The sequence below is a fragment of the Diabrotica undecimpunctata genome, chromosome 5, assembly GCF_040954645.1.
Source record: "Diabrotica undecimpunctata isolate CICGRU chromosome 5, icDiaUnde3, whole genome shotgun sequence".
Lineage (NCBI taxonomy): Eukaryota > Metazoa > Arthropoda > Insecta > Coleoptera > Chrysomelidae > Diabrotica > Diabrotica undecimpunctata.
In genome coordinates this window covers 49,692,870-49,707,673 of record NC_092807.1, presented here as the reverse complement: position 1 = coordinate 49,707,673, position 14,804 = coordinate 49,692,870, and the positions used below count along the sequence as shown (strand labels likewise).

General features: G+C 32.4%; 1 protein-coding gene across 3 annotated transcripts in view; it reads right to left on the bottom strand.

Moving 5' to 3' along the window:
* Positions 1–13,414, bottom strand: part of LOC140441299 (anillin-like) — a 43,462-nt gene extending 30,048 nt beyond the window's left edge. Inside the window, exon 1 of one of the 3 annotated variants that reach the window (XM_072531927.1) lies at positions 13,136–13,414. The gene's annotated coding sequence lies outside the window, so the exon portion shown is untranslated. Of the gene's footprint in view, positions 1–2,834; positions 2,994–13,135 lie in introns of those variants that run through there. The other 2 variants (XM_072531928.1, XM_072531929.1) reach the window with 2 other exon arrangements.
* Between the last annotated feature and the right edge of the window lie 1,390 nt (positions 13,415–14,804).

Below are 14,804 nucleotides of genomic sequence, written 5' to 3'. Positions count from 1 at the left end.
AACATTAATGAAGACATGAAGAATACGTCAATTGGTGGTTGGTATAGGAAAGAGACGGATAGGTAGATTGAAAAAAAATTAAGAGAAGGTTAGGACCTAAATTGGGTTCTAAAGCCAGAATGATGACGAGGAATGATCATGAGAAAATCTATGTTGACATATTCATAAAACAACCAAAGATGCAACTAATATACCAAAAGGAATAATAATAACAAAACGAAATTAGAAAAATTAAAGAAGAAATGCATTGCTAATATATCAGAAAAAAGTTAAAAGATGACAAACAGAGATGTCCTAAACCTGGCAATAATATGGTTATTCAAAAGAAGAATTTTTTATTCGAAGATAAATAATATATAATTAAAAATATCTATAATTGTTATATGTTTGACAGCCTATATACACGTATTAATTTTGAAAATATAAAAATAATAATAATTTACAAAGGTTATTGATTTTACTTTTGTCAATATGTGCAGAGAATGTCATGAGTCAACAAATTTTTATTTTCATAACATTAATCTTTGTATAAGAAAAAGTAATTGTATTAAAACAAATAATATTTAAAGGCACGCTAGCAAAAATTTAAATGACTAGGGCTAAATTGACATTTTATGTGTTTTATGTTAAAACAAATTTTAACAGAATTACTTAAAAGTACATCTTAAATTTCAATTACATAGCGTTTTTAATAAACTGAGTCGTTAAAAAAATTAAACATTGAAATGTTCTGATAACTTATTATTGTAACTTTATATATCCCAGAGCACCTATGACAATGACTGCATCAATCAGCATTCTCATGTTTCTAATCATTATTGATTATATGAGTATATTTATAGTCCATTGAAATGTTACATTTTTTAGACCTTAGCGTGCATTTCTTAGAGGATGCAATTTTATTTTTTTAATATGTTGGGAGAGTAAGTACAAGCTTAAGTTCAAGTTTGTGGGGTCAGAATATTGACTTGTTTGTCTTGCTCAAGGGTGTAAGTCGCACCAATTATACAAAAGTTTTATGTATTTCGAAGTCATTGCAGAAAGTTTGCTGTTTCTCCATGCTTTTTCAGGATGCGATACAACATCAACCGCTTACAACGGAACAGGATTATTTCTCAGTGACAAAGCCAAGCTATCTTTTCTCACTGACGTTGGGGAACGTTTTTTGGCTATTTATATGGTGAAAATAAAAGGTCGTGGCATATTATCATGCACGTTGCGTTTCCAGCACATAGCGTTTAGTTTCCGAAAAATATAATTTAAATGGTTTTAAATATGAACAACTCACACTGCCCGGAACGTATCTTATAAGACACCTAACGTTTCTGTTCAGTATATCCGAAAACAATATTTTACTGATGCCGACGGCTACGTAACGAGTCGTAACCGGTTGGTAAGGATAATGTGAATTAGGTGTCCGTCGTTTTCCCCTCGTTGTTTATTTAGGTATTTGTTTGATTTTGATACAGAGTATTTAAAAAAATAATTTTCGAGGCTATTTTGTCATTTATGCATGTGTTTTTATTGCTTTTTGACAATTAATCACGGAAGTGATAAACAATTAGGACTATTGTACGGAAGATATACCTCTTTTTTTTAAATACTTTTTGGTTTGATATGTATGGCTTCGTTAAATGTAGTATTTTGTTTTTTAACTGGAGGTGTAATTAAATTTAAAACATATTTAAACTGAATCCTATTCATTCTAAAATATCCATAATATATTTCATCTTCATCAAACCTTCTTTTTAACACAGTTTTTCATTCTGCATCGTTAATTAGAAGAGCAATTGCACATAATTTTTGTCGAGAAAAGCGAGATCATATCTTCACAGAACGAAACTGAAACGTTCTATGTATGAAAATGTGAACGCGCAGTCCGATTGCTGGAGTGGAAACGCTACGTGCCGGAAACTATACGTGCACGATAATATGCCGCGACCTAAAGCTGAATCTCTGAACTCTGACAGCATGAGATACAAACGATCAGCAAGGACAGTGTCCAAAAATACATTTAACTTACCACCCCTTCTTTTAACTCCCGTACTTCTGCCAATAGTCACTTCCGATACTTAATTAGAACCGCAGTCCGGACAACAATAGTTAGAAGACAACTTTTCAAATATATATATTTGTGCTCAATATTATCTCGCCTGTAAATTGTCCATGGATTCTGTCTAATGGAGATACAACTTAAAAACGCGCCTTCAGACTCTACCTTATCGGTGACCAGGATTACGTTCGATAATAAACTAATAAAAACATAGAAATGTTAACAAAATGATTAACTTTATGAGTAAAAAATATAAATAATAGAAGAATAAGCTTAATGGTTCTTTATTATCGTGTATTTAATTTTCTGAGTAAAACCCAGAGAATTGATGATATTAAACAAATTTGTAGTAAAAATTATTAGATACAAGGGTGGCGACCCCACAACCTTGAACTTAAGCATATTCTTACCACCATCGCAACACATCAAAAAAATAAAACTGCGTCCTGTCAAAAATGCAACCTCAATGTAACTTTTCAATGGACTAATATAAATATATAATCAACTGATTATAAAATAAATAAAAATAAAATAAATAAATTTTACTAATGTTAATGCATTAACTTCAACTTATATTTGATATTAACTATTGATCAGTGTATTTATTTGATAGTAACTTTATCAAAATTTTGATTAAACAATAATTAAGAAAATAATAACTATCTTGATCTAAACAATGCACAAAACAAATAGAAAATAAACAGTTCTATTCATAAAACACTTTTCCTATAAATTTTTCGGTGTGTCGATAAAAATAATAAGTTTATTATAGAATTGGTACCTTACGTGTTTGGCATCAACGTCATTGAACATCAAAATTCTAAATATTTAATGAGTACTAAATATATTTTTTATTATTGCACAGTCAAAACACGTTTTTACACCCTCTTTCTTTTAACGTTTTTCTGTTTAAATAAACAGTATTACTGAACAGATCGGTCCATGCCTACTCCGGAAAAAAAGGAACCGGTCCGAGCGATAGATAAATCGTTAATTTTAGTAGAAAAACTAATATACAGGGTCTTGTAGGAGTTTGTCAATAAATTTCAGAAAATATTTCAGTTTCTCAAATAAAAATCATCAATAGTCACGAAAACTAATTTGTGCAAGGTTCTGAAACTTTTTTTGAAAACGATTTACTGAGTGGAAATCGAAACGTCAAACACTAGTAAGTTAAAAATGTGATTTTCATTACAACCAATAATTGTGACTTAATACCATATACTGGTAAATCGTAAATATAATATTTAGAATGATTTATGGATTTAAACGATCGGGTGTTTTGAGTAGGTATACAAGTGTGCGTAGGAAAAGATTAGCCAGATGTAAAGGGCAGATTTTAAAGCTAGACGATTTAGAACTGACAATATTTTCTCAGAAATAAAGTGTAATAAAAAACCTATAATGGTATTTAAGGATCTTATAAAGACAAGTGGGTGAAACATTTATAAACAAATGTACACGAACATAACTTCTAATGTAAAATTTGGTAAAACACTGACCACCTAATTTAAAGGACTATGATGGTACAGTATTTCTGCAATTCTACTTAACTTTCATGGGATAAAGCTATTTTCTAGTGGCGAAGGAAATGCAATGGTAAATTGCCATGTGTGATTTATTTTTGAGATCTCCCAGAAAGATATTATTTTTTGACGGTTTTTGTAGATATTGCGGACTTAAGTTAACTACATTAAAACAAAATATAAAACACATAACACAAAAACAGTAATTACAATGTATGAATCACCAACGATGCAGTAGCCAATGTCAACAGCAGATACAACAATCCATGTGCCAACGGACCATTGACAACTGGAGAGATACTATTAGCACAGCAAAATCAGGTATAATTACAAGAGAACGAGCTAAGATAAAATAACGATTATTAAGATAAAAAAAAAGAGCAAATGGATGTATAATTAAGTCAATTAAAACGACTCTTAAATAATTGAAACAATGTATTTGTGACTAAAAAATACAAGAACAAAAATAGAGAACATGAACATGAAGAAGAGTTAGCGAAAATGACAATACGTTAAAAAAATACGAAGTTACCATCACCACAACAAGTCTAAAGAAGAAGAAATTAAAACAAAAACAAAAAAAAAAACACTGCCACCAATATAAGTGGATAGAATTAGAAATTTTATTAATTAATACATAGAATTAGAAATTTTGTTAATTGACTGAATGTCAATAATGCATCTTAAAAACGAGTTGTTAAATGCTAGGCAAGTTAATGTTAGTACTAAAACATGTAGACGAAGGTTAAAAGATGCAAACCTAAAACCAAGACCGGCTAAAGTTCCACGGCTCTCCCAAAACGACAAAAGGTGTCGATTAGAATTTGCCAAAGTAGAACACAATGTTAATTGGACTATCGAGTAGTGAAAAAATGCTTCACATGTGAGACTGGAATTCAGATATAGAAGCCAGATGAACGAAACTTAGTTTACAGAAGAGTTGGCGAACGGTATGCCAATTTTAACCTCATATAGAGAGTTAGCTTCGGTGGTGGCGGTATATTGGGGCGGTACTGCTTGGAAAGAACATACCGAACTTGTAAAGGTGATTGGGCGAATGACAGCTGATATGTACATTGAAAATATTTTTAAAAGATTATGTTTCGACATTTGCCGGCCATATTGAATATGACAGATTCGTGCTAATGCACGATAATGCACGTCCTTATGTCGCTAGAATAGTGAATATTTATCTTGATGAGGTTCAATTTGAAATATTATGTTGGCCACCATATAGCCCGGATTTGAATACGATCGAGTATTTGTGGGACACTTTAAAATGTCGCGTTTGGAAAAGAAATCCCGTTCCTATGACACTGGGTGAGCTTAGAATTGCACACAAGAAGAATGTAATGCAATTTCTTAAGTATATATTCAAGATTTAATTTAGAACCTTCCAAGAGGGTTACAATCAGTAGTCAACTCTCGAGGATGGAATAGTCGCTATTAATTTTATTGTTTTTTAAAGAAACATTAAAATATGACGTCTTAAGTAATACAGTAGAACACCGAATATCAATGCGCGGGTTATCCAGACTACGGATTATTCATACTACGATTTGTAATTATTCAAATTGAATTTTTGAGGAATTATCGAAATATCTCATATTCAATGTGTAAGATTTAGTTGCGCGATAGATAAGATTTGCTACATTAAACGCAAGAGAAATGTTTTAACGATGTTGATCTGACGAAATTTTGGAAATGGTTTACCAATAAATATGTAATTTTTACAGTGGCAAATGCATGAAGTGGAATGAAAAAGAAGACCTTCAAATGAACTTTTTACAAAATAATGACGCTACAGAAAGATAAAAACACCATAGAATATGGCAATAAAGAAACTATCATAGCTGAACTAACTGCATTAGTGCGCAACACCGATGAGTTTGAAAAAATTGATGAAACCGAGGTTAAGAAGTGGACACGCTGTGACAAAGATGAGACAGGTTATCAGCTCCTAAGCAACGACGATATTGTCGAACTAGTTTTGAATCAGCCTCGATACAACCTGATTCTTCCGAAAATAATAATCAAGAAAATGATGGAAGGGTATGAATCAAAAGAATAACGAACCAAGAGGCTTAGGAAGCTGCCAATCTTCTATTAGACTATTTTGAGAAATGAGAACCTTAGGACCTTGTCGACATTTTGAACTTGCGCAGAATACGTCAGAAGATTTAAAAAATTGAAGACTTTTAACACAGGCCAAGATGACTGACTTTTTTAAAAACAAAGGCTACATAAAATATATAACCGCTTTATGTAAAAGCAAGTTAATCTATATACCTATGTAGTTTTTATTTTTCCGTTTAGTGTAAAAGTTTATTTATGTAGAATTCTGTTTTTTTTCTGTTATGTATTGTTTTATGCAATGTTAAAATTAGTTTGAACTTATGTATGTATATATACATCTACAGATTGTTCTCAAAAAACTAATACGACTATTAAAGCGTATTTTGTAGAAAATTGAGCAGTGTATTTTGAAGGATAAATACTTATTATTTATATACTGTCACTGTCACTGCCAAATCCTAAAATTTTTATGTGGCTTAAAATGGCTCCACATGCTAGCAAAGAACTAAAAGCAAGAATTATAACGAAATTAGAAGATGGTTGGTCACTATCTGCCGTAGCGAACCATTTTAACGTAAGCAGAACAACGGTTTTTAATATTAATAAAAGATGGAGAGAACAAGAAACTCTCGAAAGAAAGCAAGGTTCTGGAAGACCAAAAATATGTACCGGGCATGAAGATCGTACGTTTTTTGAGAGATTAGAAGAGAATCCTTTTGAAGATGCGAAAACTGCAAGAATTATGTCACAGTTTCCGGCAAGAAAGACAAGAACTCGACGCGCAGAATTAAAGCATCACATCTTAGGTACCGAACTACAACAAAAAAAAATCTCTTACACCACAACAGAAGCAAACAAGACTTATATTTGCTTTAAATCATCAGCTATAAAATCAAGATTTTTGGGACAGGGTAATATTTACAGATGAGAAAATTTTTCAATCTTCTAAAAAGGCCAACATTGGGGTGTATAGAACAGATAATAATAGATTTAATCCTCTATATGTTGATAGATATCGAGCAGCTGGTCATTTTAGCACCAATGCAAGGGGATGGATTTCATCTAGATCAATGGGAATGGTATGGCGTATTGGTGACAGGTTTGTTAAGCAGGCTTATCTGAATATTTTAGAAAACATCATGTTTCCCAGTGTAGAACAGTTGTATACAGAAAATAATTTTATCCTCCAACAAGATACTTGTCCTGTTTACACTGCAAATATAATAAACCAGTGGCTCCAGAATAACTCGACATAACATCGAAACCATACCATGGCCCAGCTACAGTCCAGATTTAAACCCAATTAAGAATGTGTGGGGGGGGGGGGTTATTATAAAACGGTTGTATCGGCGTAATTGTATACCTTAAAATGCTGAAGAGCTGTGACACGGTATACAATAGGTTTGGGAAGAGCTCTCTGAAGAAGACAATTCCATAATTCCTTTCACGCAGATGGACCGAAGACTACAAGCTCTTATCAATGCTGATGAAGATATTACAAAATATTACTTTTATTTTTTCTCATCATCATCTTTGGCTCTACAACCCTGTGTGGATCTTGGCCTGTTCAAGAATTAGTCTCCATTTCCCCCTATCTTTCGCCCTGGTTTTCCAATTTCTAACCCCTAGATTCCTCAAGTCATCTTCGACTTAAGTTTTAAATCTAGATCTTGGCCTGCCTCTCTTCCTGGTTCTTACTGGCTCTTGATATAATATCTGTCTTTGAGGGTCTCCAGTGTCCATTCTTTCAAGGTGTCCTAGCCACCTTAGTCTATTAATTTTAATAGACCGGACGATGTTGCATTTTTCATAGCATTGATACAACTCAAAATTGTAGCGCCTGCGCCATATCCCGCTTTCTTGTACTCCGCCGTATATGTGACTAAGTATTGTTCTTTCAAAGCGGCCTAACAGTTCTTCGTCGCTTTTTACCATAGTCCATGTCTCTGACGCGTTTAATAGGACAGGTTTAATAAGAGTTTCATACATTAGTATCTTGGTTTTCCTGCTAATTATTTGTGATAATAAGAGCTGCTTTAGTCCAAAGTAAGCTCTGTTCGCCAGGTATATTTTTCTCTTAATTTCTACGCTTACTATGTTGCTGTTATTTAGTTGTGTTCCAAGATATATAAACTCCGAGACCCCTTCGAATGTGTGTGCTTCTGTCACCAGATCTTGTGGTGCCGCTATTTGTGTGCTGTTCGTGACCTTCATGTATTTTGTTTTGGATACGTTGACCTGCGTCTCTTTTTGTCCGTGTTACTATGTCAATGTCATCTGCGTAGGCCAATATCTGTACACTTCTATTGATGATCGTACCTCTGGTTGTTATGCCCAATTTCTCTATGGCTCTTTCTAGCGCGATGTTAAACAATAGGCACGATAGACTGTCTCCCTGGCGTAATCCAGTATGTGTTTGAAAAGACCTTGACACTCTGTTTTGTACCTTGACTTTGCACTCAACTTTCGAAAGAGTTGCTTTTACCAATGTTATTAGATGCGACGGAATATCTAGTTCTGCCATGGCATTATAAAGTGCGCTTCTGTCTACACTGTCATAAGCGCTTTTAAAATCTATGAAGAGGTGTTGGGTATCGATTACATATTCATATGTCTTTTCTAAGGTTTGTCTGAGAAGGAAAATCTGATCAATTGTTGACCTTTCTTTTCGGAATCCACATTGGTATTTGCCTATTTTTTCCTCAGTATATACTAGTAAACGATCATAAAGTATATAAGCCAGTACTTTGTAAGCCGTATTTAAGAGGGTAATGCCTCGATAGTTGTCACATATTAGTGGATCCCCTTTCTTGTTAATAGGTATTATAATACCTACATTCCAACTCTCTGGGAGTTTTCCTTCTCTCCAAATGGATGCAACAAGTTTTATTATCTATTTTTTAACGCGTTTGCTCAATACTTGAACAGCTCAGGGGGTATACCATCTTCTCCAGGGGATTTGTTGTTTTTTAACCTTTTTATTGCCTCGCCAACTTCTTCTTCTGTTGGTATATTATTTTTCTCCATCATCGTCTACGTCTCCACTGTGGTCATTTATTCTCGGCTGCCTATATTTAATCTCTCAGCAAAATTCTCCGCCCATCTCTCCACTATTTAATCCGGCTCATTGATAATTTCGGCTTCCTTACTTTTTATTATGGTTATTCTCGGTTTAAATTCTTTTCTGTTGTGGTTCACATTTTTATAAAATTTTCGCGCTTCGCTTTGTGAATTGAGTCTTTCTAGTTCCTGTAGCTGGTTTTCTAAATACCATTCTGTTCCATTTCCTTTCTTGTTTCTTCTTTCCTAAAACTGTTGATGCTACTTCTTTCAGGATATTTTCGCACTCATTCCAGTAATTATCTATGTTTTCAACAGTACTACTCATTTGGTCTTCTAGTTTTTCTTTAAGCTGGTGTTCGAATTTTCTAACCATCTCAGGGTTTCGTAGTCTGTCCACCTCGAATTTATCTTCTTTGCTTCCTTTACCTTTTTTCCCGTTAGAGATTCGTGCTCTTAGTTTAACCTGGACCAGGTAGTGATCGGAGTCAATGTTTGCTCCACGTCTGGTACGTACATTCATAACATCGCTGTAATGTCTTGAGTCCACACCAACATGATCAATTTTATTGATTGTGTTACCGTCTGGGATAACCCAAGTGCCTTTGTGTATATTTTTACGCTCAAAGCATGTGATGGCTATCACCGATTCCTGATAGTCCAGTTATTCGAGGCTAATAACTATAAAGGAGGGAGCAGTGTTACGACAGTTCCGTGAAAATTATTTCATATAGAACTCTTGATGAGAAGAAGAAGTAATGAAAAAGTCTAGAATTTTCGAGATGTTATTTAAAATTCCTGAAATGTCTAGTAAAATGTGGAACATTAGAAAATATAAATATAAATATATGTTGTTAACAGTTGTAACAGTAGTATTTTAAGTTTTGAAGTGTGATAATCGGGGCCTAGGGGTTCTACTGTACCTACTTAGTTTCAAGCTATTTTTTGTTTCCATTCCAAAAATTTCAATGTTTATGTTTTTTTTTGTTTACCCGTTTCATTTTTTTAATTATTCACTTAAAACGTGCAAATTTCCTTTTCAGAAAAAAGTATTTTGGTAACATGAACCCAATAAAATGAACATATTAACGATAAAGTCAAATTATTCCATATTTTTAACCATGAGTGTATAAAGATGAACGTGAAAAAAGTAGCAGAAGTTAATTAAACAACACAACCACAACAAAATATTAACAAACACTTATATTCACATGCCCGGGAAAAATATATTAAAACCGTGTAGGTATGACCGACCAGCTTTACCAAATTTAACTGATTTCCGACGACATTGTGACGTGGGTTTTAAAAACCTTTCCAAGCATTTCTAATTTGTGTTTGTCCCACAAGCAGTTGGAAAAAATATATTTTTTTAATTGTTTGAAGAATAAATAAGTACTTTTGGTTATAAATATTCATTCTGTTGATTGGTATTATTTGTTTTTCGCGAATTTGTGAGGCAAGAATATCAAAGTATTAAGATATTTAATATGAATGTTCATATTTTAAGGTTATGTTATTGTATGATTCATCATCATCAGTAGCTCGACAACCCTTTCTGGGTCCTGGCTTGTTTTAGGATTTTCGGCCATTCTGTTCTGTTCCTTGCTTTGGTAATTTAAAATTTTTCCAGTTGGTAATCTTGGGTGTTTTCAGATGTTTTGGTGTTTCAGTCTCCAACATCCGTTCAACATGGCCCATCCAGCGCAGACGTCCGATCTTTATGGATGTTATGGCCTCGGGTTCATTGTATACTATGTATAGTTCAAAATTATATCTTCTGCGCCATATGTCATTTTCTTTCACCCTCTAATATATGTGTCTAAGGATTTTTCTTTCGAACGTATCTAATAGGTTCTCATCGCTTTTCGACAGTGTCCATGTCTTGGATCTATATACAAGGACCGGTTTTATCAGGGTCTTCTATATTTTGGATTTGGTTTTCCTTGTGATGTTAGATGTATGATTATTGTATGATTAAAACTTTAATTATTTTTTTACTTTATTTCAAGGTATATTGTTGTTGTTTTTATCAGGTTTAATTCAAAATAAATCAATAAATCATTGAATTTACTTAAGAAGTTGAAAAATATTTAAATTAATGTTTTATTAATTTTGCGTTAGTCTAAGTTGTAATATAACATTCTGTGGAAACCTTTCTATCAAATTGCCATAATAAGTGTTATAAAAAAAATGTTTTTTGCATGTTGTAATAGTTTTTGGGTTTATTTTTTAGATCTGGGCATATAATGGCTAGTAAACATGTGTTAAAGATATACAGTATTACTGAATTTTCAGTAATGACAACAAAACTACTATTTAAACTTAGAGAAAATGTATATATTGAGTCTTTTAGGGGATAAAATCACTAGCACAAAAAAGATTAAAACATTAATTTAACTATTTTTTAACTTCGTAAATAAATTCAATGATTTATTGATTACTTTTTAATTAACCCTGATAAAGACAATAACAAAATACCTTGAAATACAGTAAAAAATAAATAAAGTTTTAATCAAACCATAACATAACCTTAAAATATGAACATTTATAGTAAATATCTTAATCCTTTGATATTCTTACCTCACAAGTTCACGAACAACAAATAATACCAATCCGACAGAATGAATTTTTATAAGCAAACGTCCTTATTTATTCTTCAAACAATTAAAAAAACCAATATTTCCAACTTCTTATGGGACAAATACATACAAACGTGTGCATTTGGAAAGATTTTTAAAAGCCCCGGCTATTGTGACGTCAGAGCTTAGGTAATGTATTGAAAATATTCCTAAAAATTCTTCCATTCAAGAATATAAAAAAAAATCGGTTGCCTGTAAAGTCGGTTTTACGGACGAAGATTTTACGTGACAACGTCTTTTTCTCGGTAGAATATTTATTGATATGAATATTATTAAATTGCACAATAGGAACAAGGAATTGAATGAAAATAATAATTGCACAAATTTTAACTATAGAAATATATTTTGTTTAGTAAAACATTGTACATGTAAACTCAGTTTCTCAACTTTTGTGTCAATCTAACAATTAATCAATCAATCATAGTTTACGATAATGAAATATTAGTGTACAATTATTTACCTTTATTGTTGTAGTTGTAAATGACGAATCTAAGTACTCCACATTTTCACTACAGACACAGCTGACGATACTTTAACCACACGTGTGAACTTGTATTATGACGCTTTTTCGGTTTTCCAACGCCAAGAACGCTCGAGAAAGACAGAGACACAAGCACGCACCGATTCAACGCGCCTAATTCTCTAGTGCTGCGCGCGCAGCGGACCGATCATGTTTGAGTGGGAGAGAGACGCAAGGCATTCGCCGGTCCGGCGGGCCTCTCTCTCGTTCGGTGACTCATCGTAACAGACGGGAGCGGGCGTTACACTTTTTCATGAGTGACTCCGAGCCACAACCTAATTTAAGACGTTGTCACGTCAAAATGTGAAGAACTCAGTAGTAAAACAAAATTTGTACAGAAGAATCCATACAATGCAATATATATGCAATTGATCACTCAAAAATGTTATGACCTACGGAGAGACGTCTTTATAGCATTTATAGACTAGCAAAATGCTTCCCGTAGCATAACATATCAAACAATGAAAAACGCAAAACTCCAAAGAAAATTGAATTTGAAAAAAGGGACCGCCAGGTTATTTAAAATCTATACTGCAATCAATCGGCAACGTTAAGGATCCAAACCCTCAAGAAATGCATAAGCACGCTAGATATCATGGGATATTAAGATGATTTTAATATCGGAGCTCCGGCATATAGTAGGAGTTTGGTGTGGAATTTTAAATGCAGGAGAAATATTTGCTAAAAAGTAACAATTACCAATAAGTTGCAGATGAAAGTTTACATGTTGGAAGCTTATGGCACTTGAAAAAGAAATATATGTCGAAAAAAACAATGAAAAAATAATAAGTAAATTTAACATTTAACCAATATTTCAATTAACCTCTGAGGCAATTTGGCAATTTGTAAAGGAACGATTATAATCATTTTTTGAATTAAAAAGCTTGCAAAAATCTTATGGTTATAATATGAAAATAAGACAAAAATAGTCTGTTTAGTTGGTTATTACTAACACCAACAAATGTAAAAAAAGTAAGGTATATTTTACTGCTTCTAAACATATCCTCCATGATCGTTTGATGAATCTTTACTGCAATGTAAAAGCAAGAGCCTTAAAAATGGTACATAAAATGAAAACGAAAATAAAAGAAAAATATATATATATAAAAATAATTGAACAAAAAATGTTTTTGGGTTGAACATATGTACCAAATATTTGGTAAAATACGAAATTTTGATAGAAGATTATTTGACAAACAAAATAGATTACTTGTGTATACTGAATAACTAATATAATAGAAATAAAATTTACTTTACTGACCTTACACACAGAATAATTTGTAAACATCTTCACTAACTGACCACCACGTTACAAAATACATCAATCACTTTTATAATTTCTTTTCCTAAAACCCTTGCCATCATTACTAAAACAAATATTTCTATTTAACAATCAATTAACGAATTATCAATTGTTTGGATGTTTAATGACCAACTAAGCACCAGAAATAAACATTTTCGTAGACTAATCTCGTTAGAAGGTTACTACAAAACCTGATCTTTTATAATATTTTAACTAAATTATTACATTGGCTGAATCATATTGCAAATGAGATTATAGTTTCTGTTGTTGGATTCCTTTGAATGTGTAATGTGATATCCTCAAAACTACATTACTCGAATGTTTAGTTTTAATTAAAACTGTTGACATAGTACATACTCTACAGAGTGGCTTAAATAACATCTATTATGTAAAAACAGCGTTGTGCAGTTTTATAATAATATATGGACTTTTTGTTTACACGTTATTGCGCAAATAAATAAATTATTTTTTTCTCCTATCGTTATAAAAATTAAAAATTAAATATTTTTAAACCCATATTAGTGGATAAAGTATCATTTTTTTAACACATTACAACAAGTAAAATATGAGTGTCGTAACATGTCATTATTTTGCGGTCGCGAAATAGCTATTCTCCGTTCACAAATTGTTGAGAGCACGAAATGTGCCTCAAAGTCATAAAACGGTCGTAAAATTTGTATTATCATAGGCGTTCCTGAGGTGTTAATTCATTAAATAATAATATAATATTTTAATACTGTTATATATAATATTCATAATGTTTTAATACTAATATATTTAGCAAAAAACAATTAAAACTTTCACGGCTAATGTTGGTTATTTTATTATATTAATAAAAATAAAAATTTAACCATTAACAATTTTGTAAATAAGAATACCTTATCTCTTTGGAAATTTCAATACTAATCATCGCGTTTAATTACTTTACTAGAAAACCTGGAATTCATATCCGAAGGTACTATTCGTTGCAAGATAATTAGGATGGAATTCCCCAGATTTTTAATAATATAATGGGTATAAAGATGCCGGCTTTGGCCACGTGCCTCGTCTGTTCAGTTTATATTCGAAACTTAACTTGAACGGGTGAAGTTATTATGAACGAAAACAATGTTTTTGTTTAGTACGTTTTTGATTGCATGTAATTAGCGTCTCGAATATTTTTTTTGCGAATTATATGCAGTGCGTAAGTGATTTTTTATTCCATATACCTACGAACATATACGTACCTTTCGCTCGTGGTCATTTTGTTGGATTGTTTGTGATGGCTTCATCATCAACATCAAGTTTTACACCGGTACTGTTGCGTACAGTCAGTAAGTCTGTCTATTCACCAAGGGAGAAGACTATTGTCCTGAATGTTCATGATGCTCTGGTTTCTTAGAATCCCACAAACACTGTTCGCAACATAGCCGAAAGTTGTGCCAACATGACTGGCGTAGGGGAGTCAACTATATATAGGTTCCTATCAGAAAGAAAAAAAACACGGTATAGCTAACCCAAACACAAACGAACACTTAAAGAGAGGGAAAAAGCCTATTGAAATTGATGAATTTGCCAAAAATAGTATTCGAAGGAAAATTTATGGATTTTTTTTTCAAAAAAGAAATACCAAACCTAAACAAAATTT